The sequence below is a fragment of the Protopterus annectens genome, chromosome 1.part1 (genome assembly GCF_019279795.1).
Source record: "Protopterus annectens isolate FY-2018-M chromosome 1.part1, PAN1.0, whole genome shotgun sequence".
NCBI lineage: Eukaryota > Metazoa > Chordata > Ceratodontiformes > Protopteridae > Protopterus > Protopterus annectens.
The window spans coordinates 132,126,083-132,152,904 of record NC_056726.1 but is presented as its reverse complement, the minus strand read 5'-3'; the positions used below and the strand labels follow the sequence as shown (position 1 = coordinate 132,152,904).

The window sequence follows — 26,822 nt, the reverse complement described above, 5'->3', positions numbered from 1 at the left end:
TTTTAAGTGTATGTTTGAACAATGTAGTGAATAAGGCAATCTGTAATGATAACATCTTTGGTTCCAGAATTGTGTGTTCACTTGGGATGAATTCTGATAATCAGCATGTACAGGATATTATATTTAAAAACTGGCGTATTATCAAGGGTAACGCTGAAATGTTTGATTCATTAGGTAGTGGTCCTTCATTCGTTTTTCGAAACGATCACAACCTAAAAAAGATTTTTGAAAGAGGCAACAATATTTCTCACAGTGCTTTATTCAGTAGTAAAAGAGGAATGAATTGTTGCCACAATTGTAATATGTGTAGATTCATACTGACTGGGCCATATATATCAGTAGGCAACTTTGACAGAACTTTTTCTGTTCCTGGATCTGTCAATTGTTGCTCTTCTGGTGTGGTTTATATTGCCTTGTGTTCGTCATGCACCGCCTTTTATGTGGGCATGACGACCAGGCAATTAAAAACCAGAATTAGGGAACATTTATACAGTATAAAGACCAAGGACGAAAAAAATGCCCTTTTTAAACATAGTTTAGTTTGTCAGACTTTCAATAAATTTTTATTTTCAGTTTTGGAAGTCTGCAAGAAAGACAAAAGGGAGGGGGACTTTAAAAATTTCCTGTTACAAAGGGAGACATATTGGCAGATCAAATTGAGGTCTGATCGTCCCCCAGGTCTGAATGAGACAACCAATGTCAAATGTTTCCTTAAATATAGAAAATTAAAGGTTAATAAATGTGAGGATCTTGTTTGTTTACACATTATTTGAAAATGTTTTTTATTATTTTTTTCAAATCTGTGGTTAATTGTTGTTATGACATCATTGATTGTTTCTAATCAATTACCATAGTGATGTTTTGTTTATTTAAACCTTGTTTGTGTCAATATGTGGTATTCTGAGGAAGTCTACGGACGAAAGTGGAAAATTAAAAAAGTTTACGCTATTTCTGTTTTTGTGGATTTACTCACTGGTGCCTCTGCCTTGTTTCTGTTTTACTAGTTTTCATTTTGCTTTTTATCAGTTTATGTTGCTGTGATAACCTCATACATTTACTGCTGTAACAGGGTTTGTTGTGACATATGTCCTATGAGGGATATGAAGTCAGTAACTCTCATGGCTGTCACCATGTACTGACTGCAATCCTCACACTATGCTTCTGCAGTTCTCAGATAGGTGTTCTGTGAGTAACACAAGAAACAAAAGGCACCACACACGGCCCAATCTGCAGATGACCCTACAGATGGGGGTTTCCTCAAAAAATAGCATTGTTATGACATGTATTAAAACATGTAGACCAGCCATATCCACACACACCCTGTTAAACCGACATTACTCCAAATGCAGAATAGCAACACTTACATTCTCTAGTCGTGTCAGGCACACCCCCCTCCTGTGTGTTGGCCTGTTTCCACAGTGCATGTTGTTAGAGGTAAATCCCAAATCCATATGTGCTGCTGTTTGCCCAACACCAGATCTAGGTCCTGCTCACAGTGAATGAAAAGGCCCAACACCAACATGATGTTCCTACATAATGGAGTGTGTTTCCATTCAATTGGCTATGGAAATGTTACCACAGCTGTTCCACAAGCAATCAGCTAGAGGAGGGCTGCAATTTGTGCAGAGGCCATCAGCTGATCACGAGCATCACTTACAAAACACAAACTGCTGCCTAAGCAAAGCAGGTGTAGTTCTCCACATCCACCAGAGAGGGACTGAGACAGACAGACAGAGGCAAAGTAAGTCAGGGAGGGGGTGGGAGAGTAAAACGTAAGCATGTTTGTATCACACACCTACCAGTACAACCCCTGACTATATATTACTATCACATGTCTATGAAGTTATGTTGATGAGCTGACCAAACGTATATATGATGGTGAATGACATCTGCAACAGTGATATGGTAGCAATACGGTAGGTGTAGTACGCATGCCTGTCCACATGAACAGGTGCCAGCTTCAACACAGTCACACTCTCTCAAGGACTCACATACATTGACACACTTGGCAGGGTCAGGAATACACTTCCTAACTAGCTAGTTTGCCACAATACAGTAATGTGCAGGTATCACATGCACCACAGGGGTTATCTAGAAGTTATATGGGCAAAGGGTATGTGAAGGTGTGTGACATCAGACAGCATGCTTCTGTATGCCAATGGAAGTTGTAGTGAGTGTGAATGTGGTCGAATGCATCATACACCACACACACAAGACATAGGGTGCCAGTACTGACATGCATGCATGCATTGTTTCACGGGTGTGTGGTGGTTGACTGTGCCAGAAGGTTATACAAGGCTAGGTGAAGGGCAAACCTTGGCATCAGGCCACATGCCAATGGTCTGCAGTGTAACTCAGGGGTGTAGTGTCTGGATTGGCCCACACAGGTGGGAATTGTGTTCACCATCCAGTCACCTGGGTAACTATTGTATGTGGCCATTGCTGTGCAATGCTTGCCATATATGTGTTCTTTAGTCTATGACATGGATGCTGTCTGGGATGTGCACACATCTCACATTGCATGTACAGTGACACGTGGAACTGTACCTGGTGACCTGGGGTGTCTGGCCCATGTTCTGCACACAGATTGTCATCAGCAGATGTGCCAGTCCTGGCCTCATGCGGCAAGAACTGGTAATGGACAGCAGGTTGACCCTGCACCTACACTGATAGCATGATACAGGTATTCCCTTGTGTCAGTGGCATCTGTCCATACAGGGCATGTGTTTAAGGCATGGTATGTCCTTTCTGGGTCACATTTGATGGCACCACAGGTGTTGCAGGCATCCAGTGGGAACATAGGGAAGGCACACTGTCTGCATGTATGTGCCTATTGTACTGATGGACAGGGTGCCATGCCCTCTGTAGTCCACTGCAATCATACCATGGTTACTATCTGTGGGCAATATGCAGGGTACTTCCAACATAGCGGTTGTTGCCTAGGCAAGTGTGTTTGTGTATGAGACATGGGCTGAGAGTGTTCTCTGGGTAATACAAGGGTTGCTAACTTTGTTCACCAGGCCTTGATGTCACATATAGAGGTATGGATTGGCACCCCAGCCTCTCACCTATTTCACATCTGTTATCCTTGTAAGGCGGACAATGTGACATATAATACGGCCACCATATAAGAAATTTGAAAAACCCGCTCCACGATGAGTCCAGTTGTTACACACTAACAGCCACCTCCACACAGGATATGAATGACAAACACAGACACATAATTGCCATGTTTGGGATTAGAACTCCTACCTAACTAGTTTATTACACTACAGAATTACTCAGTCACAGGACATGCCATGGAGATTACAGGAATACTTCTTCTCCAAAGGTGTATTTCACTGGGAATTACATCAGCAGGCTTGCCAAAGAAGGTCAATTGAGGTTGTAGTAACTGTGAATGGCCCCCAAAGCATTGCACCCTATACACACTTGCTATGTGTGGGAATAGAACCCCTACCAAAGTACTATATCACACTACAGCATTACAAAGTTATAGGATGCGCCATCGAGATTACTAGGCTATTCCATTCCCAAAGGTGTATTTCAAAGTGAATGACATCAGCAGCCTTGCCAAAGTAGAGCATTTGAATTGTAGTGAGTGTGACTAGCCTAAAAAGCATTGCTCTCAACACAAACACACACACAGTTGCCATGTCTGGGATTAGAACTCCTACCTAACTAGTTTATCACACTACAACATTACACAGTTATAGGACATGCCACAGAGATTACTGGGCTACTTCTTTCCCAAAGGTGTATTTCAGTGAATGACATCAGCAGCCTTGCCAAAGTAGAGCATTTGAATTGTAGTGAGTGTGACTAGCCTAAAAAGCATTGCTCTCAACACAAACACACACACAGTTGCCATGTCTGGGATTAGAACTCCTACCTAACTAGTTTATCACACTACAGCATTACACAGTTATAGGACATGCCACAGAGATTACTGGGCTACTTCTTTCCCAAAGGTGTATTTCAGTGAATGACATCAGCAGCCTTGCCAAAGTAGGGCATTTGAATTGGAGTGAGTGTGCTAGCCTAAAAAGGAATTGCTCCCTACACAGACACACAAATACACACAGTTGCCATGTTTGGGATTAGAACTCCTACCTAACTAGTTTATCGGGTCTATATTAGATAAACAAAAGTTTATCTTACCGAATGTTGACATGAGCGAAAATCCCGGAACCCAAAACTGTAATTGTGAGATCGCGGTACAGTGAAGATGGGAATATTTGTCATTTCCTCACTGTAGTGCAATCTCGGAGTTGGAATATATATTTAGAGGGGGGTATGGGGGGCACAGCCCCCTACAATTGCAGTTTTTAGTTCCGGGATTTTCGCTCATGTCAGCATTCAGTTTATCACACTACAGAATTACGCAGTTATGGGGCACGCCACAGAAATTACTGGGTTACTCCTTTCTCAAAGGTGTATTTCAAAGTGAATGACATCAGCAGCCTTGCCAAAGTAGGTCATTTGAATTGTAGTACATCTGGCTAGCCTAAAAAGCATTGTTCCCTACACAGACATGCACACAAACAGAGTTGCCATGTCTGGGACTAGAACTCCTACCTGAATAGTTTATCACACTACAGCATTACACAGTTATAGGACACTCCACAGAGATTACTGCGCTACTTCTTTCCCAAAGGTGTATTTCAGTCAATGACATCAGCAGCCTTGCCAAAGTAGGGCATTTGAATTGTAGTGAGTCTGACTAACCTAAAAAGGAATTGCTCCCTACACAGACACACAAATACACACAGTTGCCATGTTTGGCTTGTCATAGTAGGGCTATGGGGATGGCAGTGTGTGTGCATGGGCCATAACCCATTCATCTATAGAGGTAGACACACCACAGTCAGCACAGGCAGGTTTATATTCTGCAGGTACGTGTATACAACTGCTAGATGACTACTGCCTTGTATAGTCATGTTGCACAGCTAGCATTTGCACCACAGAGTCTGTAATGCTAAGGGGATACCAGTGGCTAATGTCTACAGTGAGTGACATCTACACATCATGTGGTTGTCTGCTTGGTGGGACAGGCCTTATGATGGAAGGCTCTTTCTCTGTCACTCTCTTCCACACATCTATGCATGTGTACTTTTGGCATATTATAGTGTGTGCATTCCAATCCAATGTGTGTGCAAAGCATGACTTGTGCATACTGAGGAGTGTATGCACTAACATCTGCAACTGTCAGATATGTATGGTCCACTGTTGTTGGCAGACATGGGCTTCATTTGTTTAAGTGTGTAAGCATGTCCAGTATGGCCTTCTGTACTGAATGTGTGGGTACATTCCAGGTAGTTTGTACTCCAGTGCAGACCTTTGTGTTCTACACCTACAGGTAGCAAACTGTTTCTGCAGGTTATCTGTAGATCAGTTGGAAATATGGGGTCACACTGTGCAAGGGATAGTGTGTATTGTAGGTTATTGTGTCTCTGCTGCTTCTGCTACATGGTACTGGTGTTAGCAGAGATATTCAGACATGTGTACTGTTATACACTGTGATGTTTTATGTCCTCAAGTACTATCAGGTGGACAGTTTTGCTCATAGTGATGTCCTGGGGAACACAGGGTGAATGCAGCTGTGTCCAGTATTGTGGTCAAACCCCTACATATTCATGGAAATTATGCCATTCTGGAGGGGAAGCTGCAGACACTTGCTGCTGGGTCTGTGTAACCAGATCAGCACCTTGGTACAGTCATGGCAGAGGATCCCATACTTGTACATCTATCGACATCCATCAACATGACAGCATGGCCTTATCTTGCTGTGGCAATACCTAACAGCTGTACAGATTCACACAGGTTACCCAGAGGCAAGGGTCATAAGTCAGGACATTACCCCTATTGTGGTGTAAGGGCAGGTTTGTAGCCACCCATTTTTGTGTTTGCAGCCAGGGATAGTATGTGCACATGGCTGTCTGTCAGACCTTGCACTTTCCATGCTGCCCATGCTCCCACCTCTCCTCTATTATTCCATCCTCTTCCATACTTTATGCATACATTCTCTGATACTTTCCCTATAGTTATCACCTCATCACAGCTGAGTTTTGGTGTTAGTCCACAGTTCATGCAGTGAGACATGGTGGACATGTTACTGTGGTTTGTCCACATGGCCTTTCATATGGCTTATGTGGAGTGTGTTATGTTGTTAATTGGGTGTCCATGACATAACATACATTGGCAGTACGGGTGAGACACAGGCCTTTGGCAGAACCCTGCGGGCCATTTGGTGGTGATGCAGGCCAGCTGTAGCAGGCTGTTGCATTATGTCAGTCCTACAATCCCAGACTGCCATACAGTATATTATTCTGGGGTGACAGGGTAGGTGTGCTAGGTGTTCATGCCAATACTGTCTATCAGTATTGATCAGGTGGTGTGGATGCTGGCAGGGTGCTACTTAAAGCTAGGGACACACCTGAATGGGACACCTGCACTGCATGCTGCATTCTTTCGCTATTGCCATACACAGGTGGGGGTCATATTGTACCCATTCCCAACAGCAGGGATATGACTGGTGAGGTACCTGTGGATGGTGTTTGGATGAGCTATGGACACTACTTGCATCTGACTCACAGATATGCATGGGGCATTCCAGTTATGCTGGCTTGTGCAGGGACATCAGCTGTTTCCCAATACATCAGTCCTATCACCTTTGTGATCTGCAAGTGTTCAGCCAGATGACATCGGTATTCCCTACTACAAGCCCAGATAATGTGATGCATACCTGTATGTACAATTCCAAGGGTGTGTCCATTTCACAGTTACACATTATATACTGTATGTCTGGGGTACTTTTCCCTGTGTACTTCTTGTATATCTAGCCAAACAGTCACTCCATGTACATCTTTCAGATGTTGACACATATTACCACCATATAGTTACAATGGCTTACTGCTAGCATGTGTTATACTGGGGGGAAATGTCTTTGGCACTGCAGTTCTGTGGACTTGGCCCTGTCATCGACAGTAGTGGGCAGTGGCCACCAGGTCAAACCTCAACATGCATACATACTGACCACTCTCACACAATATGAAACACACACCAACCTAACAGACACATACCTGCATATTATACACATGCTACAATCTATCCTGCTACGTTTGGACACCACAGGTCATCTGTGCTCCACTGGTATTATACCTACACATACATGTTATTACATGTCTACATCAGATTGCAGGGGGTGGGCACTCATGACTGTTACTACATTTCTATATAGGATTTGGGGGGGCACACTTGACTGTTACAATGTGTGTACATCAGATTGGGGGGGCACACCAGACTGTTACTACATGTCTAAATAGGAATGGGGGCACACCTGACTGTTACTACATTTCTACATAAGATTGGGGGGGCACACCTGACTGTTTCTACATTTCGACATAGGATTGGGGGGGGCACACCTGACATTTGTACACATTTGCTATGACAGTACTGATATGCCAGGTACTCCATTTCATCCTGTATTCTAACCTATCATGCTGACTAGAGGTATATCAGTGTACTACAGCTCTTAGGTTTGATTGACCTACATATCAGTTTCTGACTTCCTATCCTTCATAACTAACATCCCACTGCCTGCCCTGCTGTAGTCTGTCTGTGTAGGCCTGGGGGGTGGTTACCCTTAGTCATCATTCAGAGGCCTTAGCACAGCCTTTGTTTGTGTTTGTCTACCCCTATCCTGCTGGCTGAGACTGTTGTTGGGTATGTGAACTACTATGACTGGCATGTGTGAGTCACATGGACACACATGTGGTCCAGCACATTTCCTGCAGTGGGTTTTGTCACCATGTGTAGTACTAGCTACTATGGTGACACCAGTATTTGTTACAGATCTCATGGTGCCACTGTCTGCTATCTGCTGGCATCCCATTCAGCCACCCAATTCCCTTACATGCTCACATCCATCCCATAGATACAAGTAACAACATATACTACTCCATTCGGCAATTGGTAAGGACAGTGACTTACCTTGTGGGTGTGCCAGTACTGAGGATGGTGCTGGAGGGCTGCCTATGTCGGATGCACATAGTACACTCCCTATACATGGCTGAGTACATATAGTGTCATGTTTGGTATCCCTTTTACTGTATGTGTGAGTCAGAGAGTGGTGTCATTCCTTGGGTCCCTCCTGTGTCAGTGTATGTGCTATGCATTGCCTCTTTGCCATGGCCAAGGCATACTGGGCACAACTCCTTCTGCCTACTGGGTCAGGCTCAGGTTGTTCCTCCTCCAAGTCACTCTGTGCCTGTACAGGCCTTGGCAATGGTGGGGGGCTGTGTGGCCCTTCCCCATGCTGTCCCTGCTGCAGCTGTTTCGGCAGGATCATATTGTGTAGCATGACAATTTGAGTACATGTAGCTGGGGAGTACTGCAAGGTTCCACCAAATGTGTCCAGGCACTGGAACCATCACTTGAGCATCCCAAACACATGCTCTATTACAACTCTGGTCTGTTCGTGTGCCTCATTATGGAGTTCTTGTTCGGGTGTGTGTGTATTTCTGATGGGTGTCATCGGCCACAGCTCCAGTGCGTAACCAGCATCCCCCACTAGGTGACCATAAGGGATGTCCCCACTGGCAAATCTCTGGTACAGCTGCGTCAGATGCCAGATGTGGTAATCATGATAGCTTCCAGGGCAGCCAGCACACACATTCATTATAATGCCCTGGGCATCGCACATGACCTGGCAGTTGATGGAGGGGAAACCCTTGAGGTTGATGTAGACCCTACCCTGCTCACCAGGTGGTGCTTTGATGCGTATGTGTGTGCAGTCTATAGCACCCACTACCTCAGGATATTCTGCTATTTGGTGGAAGAGATGCATATTGCTGGCTATCGCCTCACAGGTATTGTGGAAATATACGTGCTCACCGACATGTGCTGACATGGCATCCAGGAACTGGTGGAGTACCCTGGATGCTGATCCCTGTGAAATCCCCATTATATCTCCAGTTGGCCTTTGGAAGGTACCTGTAGCTAGTATTCTTAGGCCTACACATACCTTGGTATCCACTGGGATGGGTTCACCTCTGTTAGTTCTGTGTGTCAGACGTGGCTGGCACAGCTCAACAATTTGCTGTTGGAGGTCCCTGTCCACCCTATAGTGCTCCACTATCTCCAGCTCATGTAGCCCCTGGTAGGTTACCCTGGGTCTGTACGCTCTTCTCCGTCTCCTCACTGTGGGTTGGTCAACAGCATTCTCATTCTCACCACCCTCAGCCTCTTCCACATGTTGATATATGATAGCTATTGCAGCCCCTATCATTTTGTGTTTTTGTTTGTTAAAATTCCCCCTCTTGTATACACCGGTGGTGTAGAGTATGTGGGAAAAAAAACAGAGGGAAAGGTGTTTGCATAGCTTATAGTAGTGTTTTGGGCTGGGCTGGTCTGCTGTCTGTGTAATTGGCTGATTCTGATACATTTCACTTGCCAGCTATGCTAGCTCTCCCTGATTACCTTCCTACTGCTGTTTTCCCTTCCCATTGCCTTCCTGTTTAGACCCGGAGGGCACACCGCACAAACACAGTGCTCAAATTTGCACAGAGTTGCTATTTCCTGGTTTACTTTTTTTTTCCCTTTAAAACCTGGTGTGCGGCGCGCACACCCGCTTAGGCAATGTAAAGAGTGCTAGGCAGCCTCAGACACACACCCTTGCTTAGTTCTGCTAAGCTATGGTCAAACCTGAGCCACAGGGCTCCAATCCGCTTAAAGTATGCCTGATACACCATCCTATGATGTCAGCTAACTCCTAGGCTTGCACCAAGCTAACATTGCTCCTACCATGTTGGGTGCTGACTAGCATGCAGGGGAAATCTGGGATTCAGTATCATTCCCCTCATTTGCATAGGATTGCCTGCTGATGCATAGTTACAGGTCCCACATTGAGCCTCCCCCCTTAGCAACCACTATTCACTGGCCATGTTGTCTGCCTGCCATTGACTATAATGACAAAATAGTGATTTTGGTTAGAATGCTTATTTAAGGATTTTTTTTTATTTTTCGCCCGATCCCATTTGCGTGCCGCTGCCCTATGCTTAAACAGCCGAGATTGGCTAAAAAAATAAAAGTTAATTTTTTTATTTTTGCAACTTTTTTCCATGCCATTAGCATGCTTTCTACATAATATCCACCCTTTATTTGGAGCTGTCATGGCTCCATTTTGTAGTTTGCAGAAATGTACTTGGTTACTAACTGAGTACATTTCTGCAGATTACACTAGTCCTGCACGGCCAACATCCAGCTTCCTGGATCCCACATTCACCTCATTTGTATGGATTTCACCTGCAAATGGGATAATTTGTATACAGAAGCTGAGTCCAAGCAGGACTAGTGCAAGAACGCTCGTGCACGTCTCTACAGCCTGTTCCTGGATCGCACGGCAGACATATTGCCTGCAGGAGCTCCTGCATTAGTCCTGCACACCATGTAGGGCTTGCTGAATCCAGGGGGATTGTCCACCCCATAGTGCCTTTTTTAGGCACTGCCAACTGAATAAAAATACCAACATAATGAAACAAGCAAAGGAAAATATGAAGGTGTTACTGATTAATGCTAAGAGCCTTAACAAGAAACTCCACTCTCTACAAGCCCTACTCACCCTGAAGCAATTGACATCTGTGTAATGATTGAGACATGGTTTAATATTGTTGAGAGCACTCCAGATGTACAGGGCTACAACACCTTCCACATGTTTACACCAGCTACAGTGCAGGAGGGGAAAAAAGGTGGAGGGGTATCAATCAGTGGCTGCTCGTGATATTGGACTGCAGGACTGCAGCCCCCCCCAGCTGCAGACCAAAATAAAAAAATCCCCAGCTGTAACAAAAAAAAAAAACCCTGAACTCATGCATGCATCCTTGGAAACTTGAATCCGGACTGCTGTTTCACCAGTCCAGATTTGGAAAGAAGGCAGCAGTCTACAGATGCCCCAGACGTCTATGCAGTTACAACCGCATAGACTGCAAGGGGATCGGACAGCAAAGTCTGCAGACTGTGCATGCTCAGAATGTGCTGCAGCAGCGCACTCATACGTGGCATTCCAGTGCCGAGAAATTCCAATAAAATTCAGAAATAGCCACTCTGTTCAACTCCTTCTTTACCAACTCAATAGCAGAACTAACCAAGACCTTCCCAAATAGCAGTCCTTCCCCTCAACTCAACCCCTCTACCCTAGCCTCCACCCAACCCACTATCCCTATCCCTCCTCCCATATTTGAACTTAAACCCATCTCTACCACCTACATAAAAAGACTACTCTCCAAACTAAAACCATGCTCCAATGCCCCTGACAATATCCCATCTCTCTTTCTAAAAACTGCCACAGATGGAAAATTGCCCTCCCCATTAGCATCCTGATCAATAGATCTATACAGGAATCCTATGTCCACAAACTGTGACATGCAGCCTTTATTTTACCTCTCCACAAAGGAGGCAAAAACAATAATATCTCAAACTTCCTATCCCCAACATAGCTATTATAATAATATAATACACACACACACACACACACACACACACACACACACACACACACACACATATATATATATATATATATATATATATATATATATATATAATATAGCTATCCGCTCACCAATCTCAAAATTCTGGAAAAATGCATCCACCTCCAGCTCATGCCTTTCCTAACCAGAAACTAACTTATCACTGCAACCCTACACGGCTTCCAACCAAGCCATAGCACAATAACTGCTACCACCTTTCTAACCTTAATCTCTCTCAGAATACCCTATCCTGGTTCTCAAGTTACCTGTCCAATAGATCTCAGGCTGTGAAATGGAGGAAAGGCTCTTCACCTTTCCTGCCTACCCCCACCAGTGAACCCCAGGAATCCATCCTTGGTCCAATGCTGTTTAACATCTTTATCAATGATTTCCACTCGGCCATACCTAACACCAAAATCATTCAATACGCAGACAACTCAACTTTAGTCTGCTCTGCCTCTAACCTCCATGAGCTTCAAACAAAGACACAAACTGCCTTCTCTACCACAAAGAACTGGATGCTTCAAAACCACCTTTCTCTAAATGCTAACAAATCCAAAATATTGCTATTCTCTCCCTCAAAATCCTTCCCTCTTGATAAAAACTCCTTCCAAATTATCAGACATAACAACTCTCCCATAGAGGATGTTCCCTTCGCTAAACTACTTGGAGTAACTATAGATGAACACCTAAAATTTGATACCCACATACAGCAAAACATAAAAAAAATCAAAAACTTGGCATGCTATACAGAAACAACCACTTTCTCTCCTCTTCTACTAGACAAACTCTCGCCACTACCTATCTACCTCCCTCACTTATATATGGCATTCCTTTACTAACCAACCTATCTTCGTCTAGCTCTTCCAAACTTGAAAACTGTTATAATAAAATTTCTAAATTCGCCACCAAAGCCAAATACTCATATATCATTGTACTGCCCTCCACTTGTTAAACTGGCTATAACTCCCCAACTATCTAGACTACCTCCAACTTACTACAGCCCATAGGCTAATATTCAAACCTACTAAATGCCTTGCACTAACCAAGATCCTACAACCATACACTCCACATAGAACTCTTAGATCTGCACACCAAAACCTAATCACTGTCCACAAACTTAAGCGTCCTGCTGGACAACTTCTCCTATCATTTTCCTTAGCCAAAAAATGGAAGTCTCTCCCCCCTTAATTAAGGACCTCAGAAAATATTGATAACTTTAAATCTCAGCTCCATTCTTACATTTCCTCTAATTGGAAATGCAACTGCATTCTTCTCACCTAGCCTGCTTTCACTTCACTCCATCTTGAATTTCTAAATACCTTGGCTCACTCTGAATGTTTGCTAATCCAGCAATACTGCTATCAATGTATATATTGTAAATAGTTTTTTTCTCTTTTTCTCTCTTCTTTTTGAAATGAACACATTACTGACATCCTCAAGATTTATATGCTATGTAACCACTGTACAATATAAGTCTCTAACTTGAAATGTATTTGTATTTGTAACTCTTTTTACTATATGTTATCATATCTTTAACTATACTATGTATTGTGAAGCTTTTCTCCCTGGGCCTCCACTGAAAATGGGCTCCCTGAGCCCAGTGGACCTCCCTGGTCATCAAACTGGAAATAAATATATAAATGAATAAATAAATAAATACATATAAAGTTGTTTTCTAGCAGCAACCTCTTCATTAGTTACAGATCTCTTTAATGTGGAATTATTTAGATGACTTTTACTTCTGCAGAGATCGTGCATATTTACTGATACAGGTGGACTGTAGAAGTCTGAGTAGACTTTTATGATGGATATGTTCTGAATTGGGCAGCTTTGTCATTATTGGTGCATGCATTTTGTTTCATTGTTTACTGGAAAAATGTTCAAAACAATTTAAAACGTCCTCTAACAACTGTACTTTATTATACAAGGAATATAATTTAATACAATCAGGAAAGTGTATCAAAGAACACATGTATGTTTCGTGTGCAAGGGGCCTATGATTTGAAAACAGCCCATAGTTAATCTTTATCTGCCATTGGTCAGAAGTATTTTCTTTGAATGTGGGTTTCTGAGTAGACTTTTATGATGGATATGTTCTGAATTGGGCAGCTTTGTCATTATTGGTGCATGCATTTTGTTTCATTGTTTACTGGAAAAATGTTCACAACAATTTAAAACGCCCTCTAACAACTGTATTTTATTATTCAAGGAATATAATTTAATACAATCAGGAAAGTGTATCAAAGAACACATGTATGTTTCGTGTGCAAGGGGCCTATGATTTGAAAACAGCCCTTAGTTAATCTTTATCTGCCATTGGCCAGAAGTATTTTCTTTGAATGTGGGTTTCAATACTGTTTCAATGAATGTGGGTTTCAAGGGCAGAGAAGTTTTAATGCTAAGTCTATTTTCATTATGAGACTACATTGCTTTGTTTAGGAGATGCCTATTAGTGTTTGTGCTGTAAGATGTACAATAAAACTTTTAAATGAAATCCAAATCATTGTAGAAGTAAAGCAGTATGCACATTACAGTGTTTATGGTAAATGGGGTGAAATAGCCAAGTAATGGGACATTGGAATGACTGCAGGGTCGACCATGATTTTGTGAGGGGGGAAGGGCGGCAAACTCAAAGACAGCCCTGGCTGAACTATACCTCTACACTGCCCAGATTTCCCAAAATGAATTGATTTTTGCTTCTTATTTTTGGTTTGTTCCTCATACAATTTGTGGTTTTCTGGCAAATCATTTAGGAATGAAGTCCCTAAATAATGACAGGCGTTGAGTTTCAGACTTCATACCCTTCAGAAAAATGCATGCTAAAGTAAGACCTGTTATTCTGTCAACTAACTTTATACAAGAGCAATTTTTAGTACTGTCTGTATGTTCCCCCAATATATTTGGCCTTGTCCAGATTTCCTGCCTTAAGAGGTTGAGAGATACTTGCAAATAATTTGCTTTATAGAATTAGGTATATCCAAACATCTCAACTGTCCCTGACTTTGGCTCAAAATGTTGCTCTTCCCCTAATAATCCCTCTGCAAAATGGCAGTTTTGGAAGAAAATGTGGAGGGTTTACAATTGATAAATAATTATAATGATCAGAGTTATAGATTACTTTTATTTTAGAAATGAATGTAGATTATCTTATTTTGTCAGCTGCTCAACTTAACAGTACTAAAGTTAAAAAAGTGTCCCTTCTTTGACAGGTTCCCAGCTGTATTGTGAGGCTATTTTATATTTTTGCATCACATTTTTGGTTCATTTTTCATCAAATTGTGGTTTTCTGGCAAATTAGTGGCAAATCATTAAAGACTGAAGTTAGAAAATAATGACAGACGTTTGAGCTTCAGATTTCATACCCTTCAGAAAATTCATACTAATGCCAGTCCTACTATTCTATTATCTTTCTAAGTTTATAAGAGCAATATTTAAAAATTGTTCTTATTTTTGGGCCTTTGTCCCATTTTTATTTATGGCTTTGTCAAGATTTCTTGCTCGGAGGTTGAGAGGTATAACAAATGTGTCAGGGCCATCACCGTCAGCCAGAGACATTTCAAATTTTGACATACTTGTTGCACCCCACTCCCCCATGTAGTGACTCCGGATGTGTCCAAGCAAGGCAAGGAGCAGTTATGCAGGGTAAGTGTGCAAAGTATCCCCCCATCTAAGGTAGACACAAGTACTACAGTGGCTTTTCATCTGTCCTTGATTTTGCAGAATGTTCTGTTTTTCTGTCATATTTTTATACTGTTGATTTATGCTTCTTATTATTCACAAAATGCATGTTGTTGCAGTGCCTGTTGCTCTGTGTTTAAGTAGCAATGCTTTAATGACCATCAAGTAAGCTTGTCTGAGATTGTTAGATGCAAGTAAGCTTTAATAAGCATACTGTTAAAGAATTACCAACATTGAAAGCCTTTTTGTTGTTGCCATGCAGAGAATATTTACATAACTAGATAACGTATAAGCCTTAGGTATTGAGATGCATATGACAGTATTTGTAATAAAGGACAGGATTACAGTATTTTCAGAAGCTCATTACATTTGTTGGAGACTTGCAATCATCTTTGCAGGCTTTATCCGTAAATGAAACAGAATGCCAATCTATCGTGTGCGGTCCATAACCTGTGCAGTAATCCTTTAAGCAATTTATCTTGAGCTTGTTTCTTGTTTGCTGTTCATTTTTTACTTTGATCACGTTTTCCCCATGAAACAAGTAGATAGTTGTCAGGCAGCAGGTCTTTTTTGGATAAGAAACATTTTTACAAGTGGGGGTGCCACAGAGATTGCTACTTTCAGCATGTTACTTTTATAAAGCTGAATATAAATTACAATTAGAACTGCAGTGCAAAGAGAAGTGGTTTGAGTTGAGTGCTGCTTGTTTTTTATACTTTATTTAACTGGAATTTCAGTAATATATTTAAAAAGTAATTTATTTTTTCATGCCTCACAACCTTTTTGTTTCTATCTAGATATTAAGTAAGCTGTCATGTAGCCAATACATTGAAATATTTTTTTTTCTTCTATACTTCATTTTGTCTTGACTGGACTCTGATAATGATGGTTTGGCACCTAGGACAGTGTATTTAATTAAAGTTGCAGTTTTTGTGGGTTTGAGCATAGCTCCGCCCCTTCCTAGTTGGTCACACCCCCTTTCCCATTGGCCCCACCCATTCAACTGCCTCGTGCAGCCCCCCTTTGATTTGAAGTCACTAGCCACCACTGGTCTCCATCTACATCCATAAGACACTCACATCAAGGGAGATAAAGCAGCTTGATGCAACAGATTCTACATATCCAAATAACCATAAGAAAGGTCTCGTATCATATATTAGCTATATAACTCTCTCTATGAGACAAGAAAGCCACAACACCTATATACAAGAAATAAAATCACTCAGTATTAAACCTAATACCATCTTCCAAGGTGATCTAAACTATGGGAAACTTATACCACCACTAATGCACAAGCAAAGCGATTCATGGACTTTGACAACACAAATGCCCTGAAACAATTAGATTACCCACTAGGGGGAATAACATTTTATATCTTGTCCTTACTAATATAATAATGCTTCATCCCTTGTGTATCTTTATCACTTGTTTGGTCTAACCATAAAACAGTCTTCTTCAAAATAAAATTGAAATCAGAGATCCCTTCCATCTAATGTACCTTTACAAATTTCTTAAAGACAAACTACCTACTCTTAAGTGATACATTGGCAAGCCTCAAATCCCTACCAAAGTTAGTTAACTCCACTCAAAACTCAGAAACCTGTACCACCACACTATACCAGTATGTAAACAGCTGTACAGATGTAAAAACAAGTGCAAGGCATCAATATCCACAAGATTTATAACAAAAGGAATTTTGACCAAAAGTAAGAAGAGTAATTCCCAGAATGTTAGAGCTCACTGAAATAAACAAGCAAATTAGGAGCTTAACAAAATCTGCCAAAGCCGTTTGAGGCTAAAATAGCCATCCAAGCTAAAGACAATCACAAGGCATTTTTTTAGTTTTGTTTATAATCTAAAATACGCTGAGCTGACTGTGAATGATGTTACCTGCAATGATGTTGAAGATGTTGTGAACACACACTGCTGATAAATGTAGCTCTAACTTTACCCCTCTCTCTGCTATCTGTCCCTCAGAATATACCTGAAACTTGCTCACCTCCAGAACAAGATCAAGTCCTAAATGTGCTATCCAGAGCTAAAAATACTGCATTGATGGGCCTTGTCAATATTTCTGGATGCATCTTAAAAGGCATGACACATGACTTAGCCACACCCCTAAAAACACTGCCTCAATCTCCGCCTTCATACAGGTTTTGTACCAAGTGAATGGAGAACAGCTACAGTCATTCCACTGCATAAGGGAAGACATTTCACATACTTAGCCAATTATAGAATGAAAAGTATGACCAGCCTCATATGTAAAGTCATAGAAAGACTTATCCTGGAATTAATCAATCAGGATATAAGGAACATCCAAACACTGGACCCTTCTCAGTTTGGATTCTTCAAGGGCAGGTCATGCTTGCTCAATCTGATGGACTTTTTTGAAAAGATCACCAAAGCAATGGATGAAGGCAAAATGGTATACACTGCATACCTTGACCTGACCAAAGCTTTTGACATAATTGTCCACTAAAGCATAGTAGAAAAGCTAAATAACCTGGGAATAAACCCATGTGCTACCTGCTAGACTACCAATTAGTTTATAGGTAGGCTGGAGGAACTTAAAACAGGAGAACTTACCTCCACAAAGAGACCACTTGCCAATGTAGTACCCCAGGGATCTGTGCTGGGACCTCTCCTGTTTGGCATGTATTTTTATGAGATAATAGTCCATATCAAAGTTGCTCTGGCTGACTTAAGTTTGCAGATGACTGCAAGCTAGGAGCAGTCATTGACTCCCCAAGTGACTTTATCCCAAATAAATATCAGATGTGAAAATCAGACTGAAAATGAATGACAATAAATTGTATTACTGTATCCTTTAAAAAGACATCTATCCAAAGGAACCACCGCATTATCAATACCCCCCTAACAGTTGAATTGTTCAGGAATTGGGAACTTATATGGACAGCGACCTAACTTTTGACCAATACGTGTCCATTGTTGTAAGAAAGTACTTCTATATTACATAGCTTATAAACCAAGGGATTGTGTCTAGATCTAGAAATGTCATTGTCTCCCTTTACTCATCCCTCATTAGGCCAATCATTTAATATAATGCGTCCTTTGATATCTATCTGTCCAGACACATGCAACAACTGGAATGCCCACAAAGATATCTTACTACAAGGATGCAAGACATAAACAACATATCCTACATGGACTGACTCCAAGCCCAGCCACTACACTCAGTATCCTACAGACTGCTAAAAGGTGACCTGTGTCTGGCATGCAAGGCATCCTACAAGCAAGTACTATGGAATTTACTACACAGTAACATGTCAAATGTCATCAGAAATAGTCTAGGGATCTAAACATCTTCTGTAATATCAACGTAATGGTTTAGAAGGACAGGTATATCTCTCACAGGATACCGCTGTTCTGGAACAGACCCCCCATCCCTGTCCATATTCAAGCACAACTTAGATCTACTGATAGGAAACAGAAGATATACCCCAGGAGTGCCTTCTGTACTACTAATGGTCACAGGAAGTTCCCAAATGCGTTATCCCATACATAGGTCTTCTCAAATTACCTATGGTGTGATCTTAGTTATTCTCATTAGGGGTAATATATAATTATTGACCATGGGATGGATAAGGCCATTCTAACCAAATGGGATTGGTTAATCTCAGCACAAAAAGGGAACTTAGCTAGGATTAAAATGGCTCACGAGGGCCGCTAGCCTAATACTTACCTATGAACATATATAAAGTATTTGCAAATGTTATCCTCATCAAAAGGCAACATTGCAAACATCAACATGCTACTACACATGCACCATGCATCAGTCTTGGTGCATGAAGTACTTATACTTAAAAAATAAAATAAAACATCATTTTTTGCAGGACAGCAAGTCCATGGCAACTCCCATTGTCTTGGAAAAGGGCATAATTCCCTACCCTGAGAAATGCGCAATCTCGCTCACACCTGTCAACTATCTTTGTAGTCAATCATATTTTGTTAGCTAAGCAATAGATATGACGTATTTCAGGTGACCCATATATACACAGATAGATGAATAGATAGACAGACATGAGTGTTGTATTAGTTATCACTGCACATATTTTGTCACATGCTGAAATGCTGGTGTTTTTTGTCTCTGGTACAGTTTGTTAAACTGTGTACTGGTCAAAGGTCATTACTTCAATCTGTACATAATTCCAGGGCTTTTTTCTTTTCTTCATCTTTGTGCAATCTTGGAAGTAGTATATTCAGGGGGTGTTGGGGACTTTGCCCCCCCCCATAAAAGTTGTTTTTTGATATTCTTTTTGTAATTCCACATGTAACCTATAGATTTACATTTGTAATTACTTTTTTCATTGATTTTAGTTGATATGTTTGGTATTCGCTGATGAGTTTATTCAATGTTTTGTGTTTAGATCAAATATATTTATATGTATATAATTTATTTATTTACATTTGTTAACTGAGTGAGTGAACTGGTCAAAGACTGTCAAGTACATACAATTTCAGGTAATTGTACAGAAATTATCATTTATAATAACCTTTGCAAGAAAAATACCAGGTGTATGTTTTCATCACATCTCTTACCTGGGGTCTATTATTGGGATACACACACACACACACACACACACACACACACACACACACACACACACACACACACACACACATATGTTAGTTGAACTTAATGGATGATAGCTACTTAAAAGACAATGCCTGGAAGTCCAAGCATTAAAGTCACACTGGAAGGCTTAGCGATATAAACAAATATGAAAACAGCTATATGTATCATAGTCACAAAATAAGAAATAAATACATGAAAGGCTAAAGACTAAAAATAAAAAAAAATGATTTTAGTGCAATATCATATACAATTATACTGTGAATGCTTGCAAAATTACATTAATAAAAACACTGTATGAAAACTAACTAGAATAGTTTGTAATTGGAAAAATGAAGAATGGTTGCCATACTGTTTGGCTTCTGCATGTGTCACTGTAAAATATCAGTGAAGTACAGCTGTTACATTTGTATCTCTACAGCCATATTAGTATGGAATGTCTGTTAGTACCTCCTGTGATTCATTAAGTTTGACGATTACTAAGAGACCACTGTGAACTAAATCAGTTGCTGCAACATTTAATAACTAATGATTTCTCAACACCATTGGTATCAGAACCAGCCAGGGAGCAGATGACAGTAAACATCACACACTTGATGATTTCTGAAAAATGGAATTAGACAGCATTCACTAGTTAGCTTTATGTGTCAAATGGAGTATCTAAAATTGATGGTGTTCATCTTTCTGCAAAGATAGCAAAGACGTTGGGCAAATCACTCCATGATGGTACAGGCCACTCAATTGTTTTTCACTTTTTCAGTGTTCCAGCTAAGTAAGGAAATTAGACAACAGCCTACATCTACAATATACAGCAAGGGGAATACACACACTCAAACTGCCCCCTCCTTAAATTAATAATATGAATAGAAAGGTAATAATATGGCCAGAAAGGTAAGACTGAGCAAAGCACTTTCCTTACATATGTAGCAAGGGAAAAAAAATGCTTGATGATATTGCCCTTCAGCATAATTGTGTTTACCCTTGAGTCCGGCAGTAGCACAGAAACTCATCCAAACTCATTTACATCATAAGCTCAGCTATTTTTAGCCTTTCTTGTAGGTGTTATTCATAGTACATTCTAATTAGTTGTGGAAGGGTGGTATATAAATCTTTTTCATGTTGAACTGAATGGGCACATTCCACAGAGCAAACACAGGTGCTGAGGGTTTGCAGTTAGTCTGCTAAGAGAAAAGTCATGCAGCAATAAGCAGTGCGTGCTTTTGTCTTCTGTTGATTTTCCTGTGTTTGTGTGTTTGTGAGTGAGTGTGTGTGCATGTGTGTGTGTGTGTGTGTGTGTGTGTGTGTGTGCGTGCGCATGTGTGTGCGTGTATGCGTGCGTGTGTGCATGCATGTGTGTGCGTGTGCGTGTGTGTGTGTGTGTGTGTGTGTGTGTGTGTGTGTGTGTGTGTGTGTGTGTGTGTCACTGAGAGTGTGTGTGGGGGTGTGGGGGTGTGTGCATGAGTGTGTTTGTATGTGCATGTGTGTGGTTGTGAGTGTCTGGTGTGTGTGTGTGTGTGTGTGTGTGTGTGTGTGTGTGTGTGTGTGTGTGTGTGTGTGTGTGTGTGTGTGTGTGTGTGGGGGGGGTGAGTGTGTTTGTGAACCACATCAGCTGAATTCAGGAAAGAAATCTTATTTTATTTTATGATATTTATTATATGTTACTAGCACCAACATTTATTCTAGTTATTTACTTTCATCTTTGCCAAATGGATAAACTTATTAGACAAAAGTACTTGTTTTCATGGTTGACAACAAAGTTTGTCTATTGATGTAACTTGTGCCATTATACAGTAGGTAAACTGAGATTATGAGTCTCATACCTGGATAAGCAAGACACTGTTTTTATTGCATCGTCTTGCCACAAGGCACTGCATTAAACTGATAAAATTACCTCTCAAATGTCCAGAATTTCACAGAATGTCCAGATTTTGCTTCATATTATTTTAACTGTTCCTCATAAAATGTGTGCTTCTCTGGCAAATTACTGAGGACTGAAGTCACTAAACACTGACTGACAGGTGAGTTGCTGACTTCCTATCCTTCAGAAAAATGCACGCTAATCCAAAAGCTGTTACATTTTTGACTTTCTAAGTTTATAAGAGGAATATGTAAAAAGTGTCCCTGATTTTGGCTCTTCCCCCAATTATTTTTGGCTTTATCCAGCCAACAAAGCATGACGGTAATAGTAGAACTAGTTTCGGATCTGTGAAGACTGCACTCCTGCATTTGTTTTCTTTGTTTCTGCCAAGTATTCTACATGTAGAAAAAAGCTGTCTGTTCTGGTCTAAGAAAAACAGCCAGAGGCTTTGTAAAACAGATACAGTAAACCGGTAATTGCTAAACTATTTTATATGATGGAATACCATCATTGCTAAGTATGTCATAAATAACACATATTGTATACTTGTTATTCAGGTAAGACCCAAACTACAGTGCTACTGTAATACTATATCAACAAGTATAAACACATTTTTAAATCAAATGTATATACCCTGCTGGAAATGCAAAATCTAAGCCTACATTCAAGCACAAAGTATCTTGATTAATGATGCAATTAATGACAGGCAAAACCTGTTCTACAAATTTCAGTTCAGATCTCAGTTTATTTATAGGTTATATGCGGTAAGAATAAACTGATTCACAAAATGAAATTGCAGCAAATGGTAATAGATGACCAACACCTTGTCAAGTACCTTCTATTATGACTCTTTGAGTAACATCTTGGTGAAGAACCAATTTGCCAAGTACGTCTGAGAATTTAAAAAACGTTTTTTTTTTTTGCAAAGCGGGGATAAGCCCCTACACCCCAAGCTTATATATACCAACATCATGGTTACATCAACCATATGAAAATAGAAGCCTCTGAATACAAAGGAATCACTGATGGCACAGTCTTATAAATTTTACTTGCAATGATTTTCTATGGAAAACGGTGAGTGGGGAGTTCAAAAATATGAAATCAAATATGACCAAATGGACCCTCACCCAGTTTGCACTAGAGAAGGTATAGGGAAGCGTGATGAAAATTTTGTAGATATTGCTGGCAAAGGATCAGCAGAATTTTTCCAAATCAGATTCATTACAACTTTACTCAATCAGTTGTTCTTGAGAGGTTAGGTCCTAGTCAGTGGCATCTGTCTCAGCACATTGGCTGAAAGGTTTTCTTACGCAGTCATCTTGATTAATGCATATATTTCAAAAGTAAAAGACACGACTTTGATGAAGAATATCCAAATGATGACAAAACCTCTCTAATTCCAGCAACACCAGCAGCAGCAGTGGCTGAAAGAGGAAACATTTCTTACACTCCTTCCTCAACCACTTCATATTATAGTACCAGCTTCATCAGGAAAGCACAAAACTAAACAATAATTAACAGTACAGATGCATTTTCACTGTGCACATTTGTAATTAGTTCATTCAAATGCCTGAAAATATTGCCAGATATGTCAGTTTTGCCCAGTACAAAAATCTTCAGACCCACCATAAGCAAAGAAAGCATTTCCTTGTTCTCTGAGATTATGTATGTATGACAAAAGCTTTGTCATGAGTCAATACTTCAGTATGCAGAAGTATACTTTTCAGATCAGTTCTCATCTCTTCAAATAATACTTAGGATCATAGGAGGTTACTAGGCTATTGGCCCTGAGGCCCTTATAAGCCTAGCCAAGAGTTTAGCCCATGTTTAGACAAATCAGCACCTAATGCCCCTGTCCAGCAGGGACATGGGTGGAATTCCAGGGGTATATTTTTTGTTTCCCATCCAGTTATCCAGGTTGCGCTTAAAAAGGGGTAAAGAGGTACTCTGCTTGATGTGGACAGGGAGTGAATTCCATAGATGGGGGAGTCTCTGGGACACAAACCTGTCCCACCAACAAGTCTTGTTGATGTCACAGACAAGGTTCAGGCCGTGCATGTGGGTTATTTGAGTGGAACTTGACTTGCAGATATGCAGCAGTCCCATCAAGGTGGGGTCCATGAATTCCTTGTATGCCAGCTGAGGTCACCTCTGAGGAGTCTGGTTGAAACTGAGTAGAGGGATAAGGCTTTTAGCCTATCAGCATATGGTAGATGTTTGAGGCCCTGGATTCTCCTGGTGAAGAACCTCTCTGGCCTCTCCAGCTGCTGCATGTGCTTTGCGAGGTACATGCTGAAAGGGGCATTATACTCAATAATGGGTCTTATAAGAGAACAATACAGGGATGTTATCACCTCTTTGCTCCTGGATGAGATACCCTTACTTATGAGGTGGGCCATGTAGAAGGCTTTCCATACAAGGAAGCAACATGGTGGTCAAAAGTCAAGTTGCTATCAACCTGGGTGCTCAAATCCCTCACAACTGATTGAGTGCTTAGGACATTATTATTAATGTGATAATTTGTGGGGATGTCACTCTCCCCAAAGGGGATGATGATGCATTTATTTGGTATTCAGCTTGAGGCCATGTTTCTGGCACCAGACATTTTCTGAGTGAGACCCTCTTGGAGGATGTCCACATCACTAGGGGAATTGATGACAGCACCCAGCTTGCAGTCATCTGCAAACTTGGTCAGCCATAGCCCACTGGTTTTGACCTGCACTTCAGAAAAGTATATCACAAATAACAGACGCCCCAAGACCGAACCCTGGGGTACGCCGCTTGTTACAGGTCTACTGCTTGAGATGACTTCCCCTATTTTGACTACATGGGTTCTATCAGTGAGCTAGTTTGCTACCCATCTGGTAATATATGGACTTGATGCCTATTTGTAAGAGATTTTCTATTATGTCTGAGTGGGGAATAGTGTCAAAGACTTTGGCCAGGTCTAGGTAGAGAGTGTGCACCGTCTTTCCCTCATCCATGGCTTTGGTGACTGTCTCAAAGAAGTCAACCAAATTTAGCAGACATGACCTCCCCTTGATGAAGCCAAACTGTGTGGGATCAAGTGTTGGAGGTTGCCAATGTCCTTGTTGATGAGGTCCATGATAATCCATTCCATGGCCTTGAAGATCAGGCTAGTTAGGCTAATGGGTCTATAATTTCCTGGATCAGTGGACACTCCACCTTTGTGTAAAGGGATGACAGTGGTTATCCTCCACTCAGCTGGGATGAAGCCACTACTCAGGCCTTGATTGAATAGTGTGCCTAGTGGTGCTGCAAGTTCCTACCTGAGTTCAAGTAGGATGCAGCCTGGGATATTACCAGGTCTCATGGAGGCTGTATTTTTTGTCTTTGAGAGAGCAGTGATGACCTGTTCTGTAGATATAAGAGGAAGGGGGCAGGTATTGAGGATGTCCTGATTTACTGATGGGGGGACAGAGGGGTAAAGTTTTCGCTGAATCTGTCAGCCAGCAAGTTTGATATATCTACGGGATTTGTATATGTGGTGTCCTTGACCACCAGTTTTGAACAGATCTGGGTGCTTAATTTGAGGTTGCGGACATATGTGAAGAAGGCCTTATGATTGGCTCTAGTGGATGTGGCCAATTTGGGCTCGAAGTTTGCTTTGGAGGATTTCACTAGTGCTCTTATTTGCTTGTTCAGGCTAAGGAGACATTGCTTCTATTTGGGCACCTGCTCCTTCTTGGTCTTGGACAGCAATTTTTTATTTTTGTTACAGAGTTTATTTATTGCAGATGTCCACCAGACAGGTTTACTCTTCCTTGCAGAGGATAATTTAGTCCTGCTGGGTATGCTGGATTCCATGCATCTATATAAATGCTCGTATAGTGCTTTGGTGTAATTTTGGATATTGGTGCCAGTTCCTACAGAGGGGGAGGGGGCTATGAAGCTGTCTATACCATCCCTCAGGAGGCTGTAATCAGCTTTGGAGAAGTTTTTATGTCTGATCCTAGCTAGAGGGGGGTTGGGGGAGATGGTGACTTCGAAAGTGTCCATTTTGTGTTGCCTTAGCAGGGAGGATGATACTATAGGGATGCTGCAGTGGTTACTCACGTTGGTTAATACCAAGTCCAAGATATTATCATCCCTTGTGGGGGGGGGGTATCAACTAGCTGCTCCAAGGCATTTGCATTGACAAAAATCAAGGAATCTCTGGGCATTTGTGCTGTGGCATGAGTAGTTCTTCCAGTTTGTGTTTGGGAAGTTAAAGTCACCCAGTATCAGGGTAAAGGGTTGAATCTTGATAGATTCAAACAGGTCCAAATAGTCAGATTGGACATCCTGAGTCAGATTTGGGGGCCGGTAGCTAGCTATGATTTGAATAGGGGGCTTGTCAGTAGTTAACTGCACCTGGAGTGTCTCCTGTGTGTCATACTGTTTGACCAGCCTGGAGGTGTGTATGTCTTTAATGTATTTTGAAACTCCACCTCCTTTGGCTTTACTGCCCACAGGTTGGGGTCTGAATGTATGATAGGATGAGTAACCAGGTAAGGTTGGGGTGCTGTCCACAGCTTTGAGCCAGGTTTCTGTGACTTCACAAATGTCAGCATTTTCCAGGGTTAGGAATGCTTGCAATGAGTGCAGTTTCATGTTTAGACTCCTAGCATTTAGCAGTATGACCTTTAATTTGTGTTTTGTTGAAGTTTTTATGTTGGTAGTTTTAACCTGATCACTTTTCCTAAAAAAGGCACTATAGGCAAGGCAAGAAACTTTGCCAGAAGCCTGAAGCTCAGGTGAGACAGATGCAGGTCATCTCTGTCAAAGCACTGTGGTCGCTTCCAAAAAATAATAAAGACCACTGGCAGTAATAAAATTCCACAAAAAGGGTTTATTAGCCCAAAAAGATAAATGAAGTAAGCACTTTCATCTTGCTTCAATGAACAAAACTTCCTCAGACAAAAAACTTATCAAAAACACGGCCATTTGAATCAAATGAAAAAAATCACATGACTATATTAATTAAACCTTAAAAGGTATACTTCCAAAAATACACTTATAAATAACGTTCTTTGTCCTTTAAAAATGCAAGACATATAAAATAATGTTACTTATAAGTGTATTTTTAGAAGTATACCTTTTAAGGTTTAATTAACATGGGCTAATAAACCCTTTTTGTGGAATTTTATTGCTGCCAGTG

The 26,822-nt window shown here is 41.1% G+C and overlaps 1 protein-coding gene across 4 annotated transcripts in view; it reads right to left on the bottom strand.

The window, feature by feature from the left end:
• The window catches only part of PKIB (cAMP-dependent protein kinase inhibitor beta), a 1,514,333-nt gene that overhangs the window by 924,716 nt on the left and 562,795 nt on the right, over positions 1 to 26,822 (bottom strand). The gene's annotated exons all lie outside the window — the stretch shown is intronic.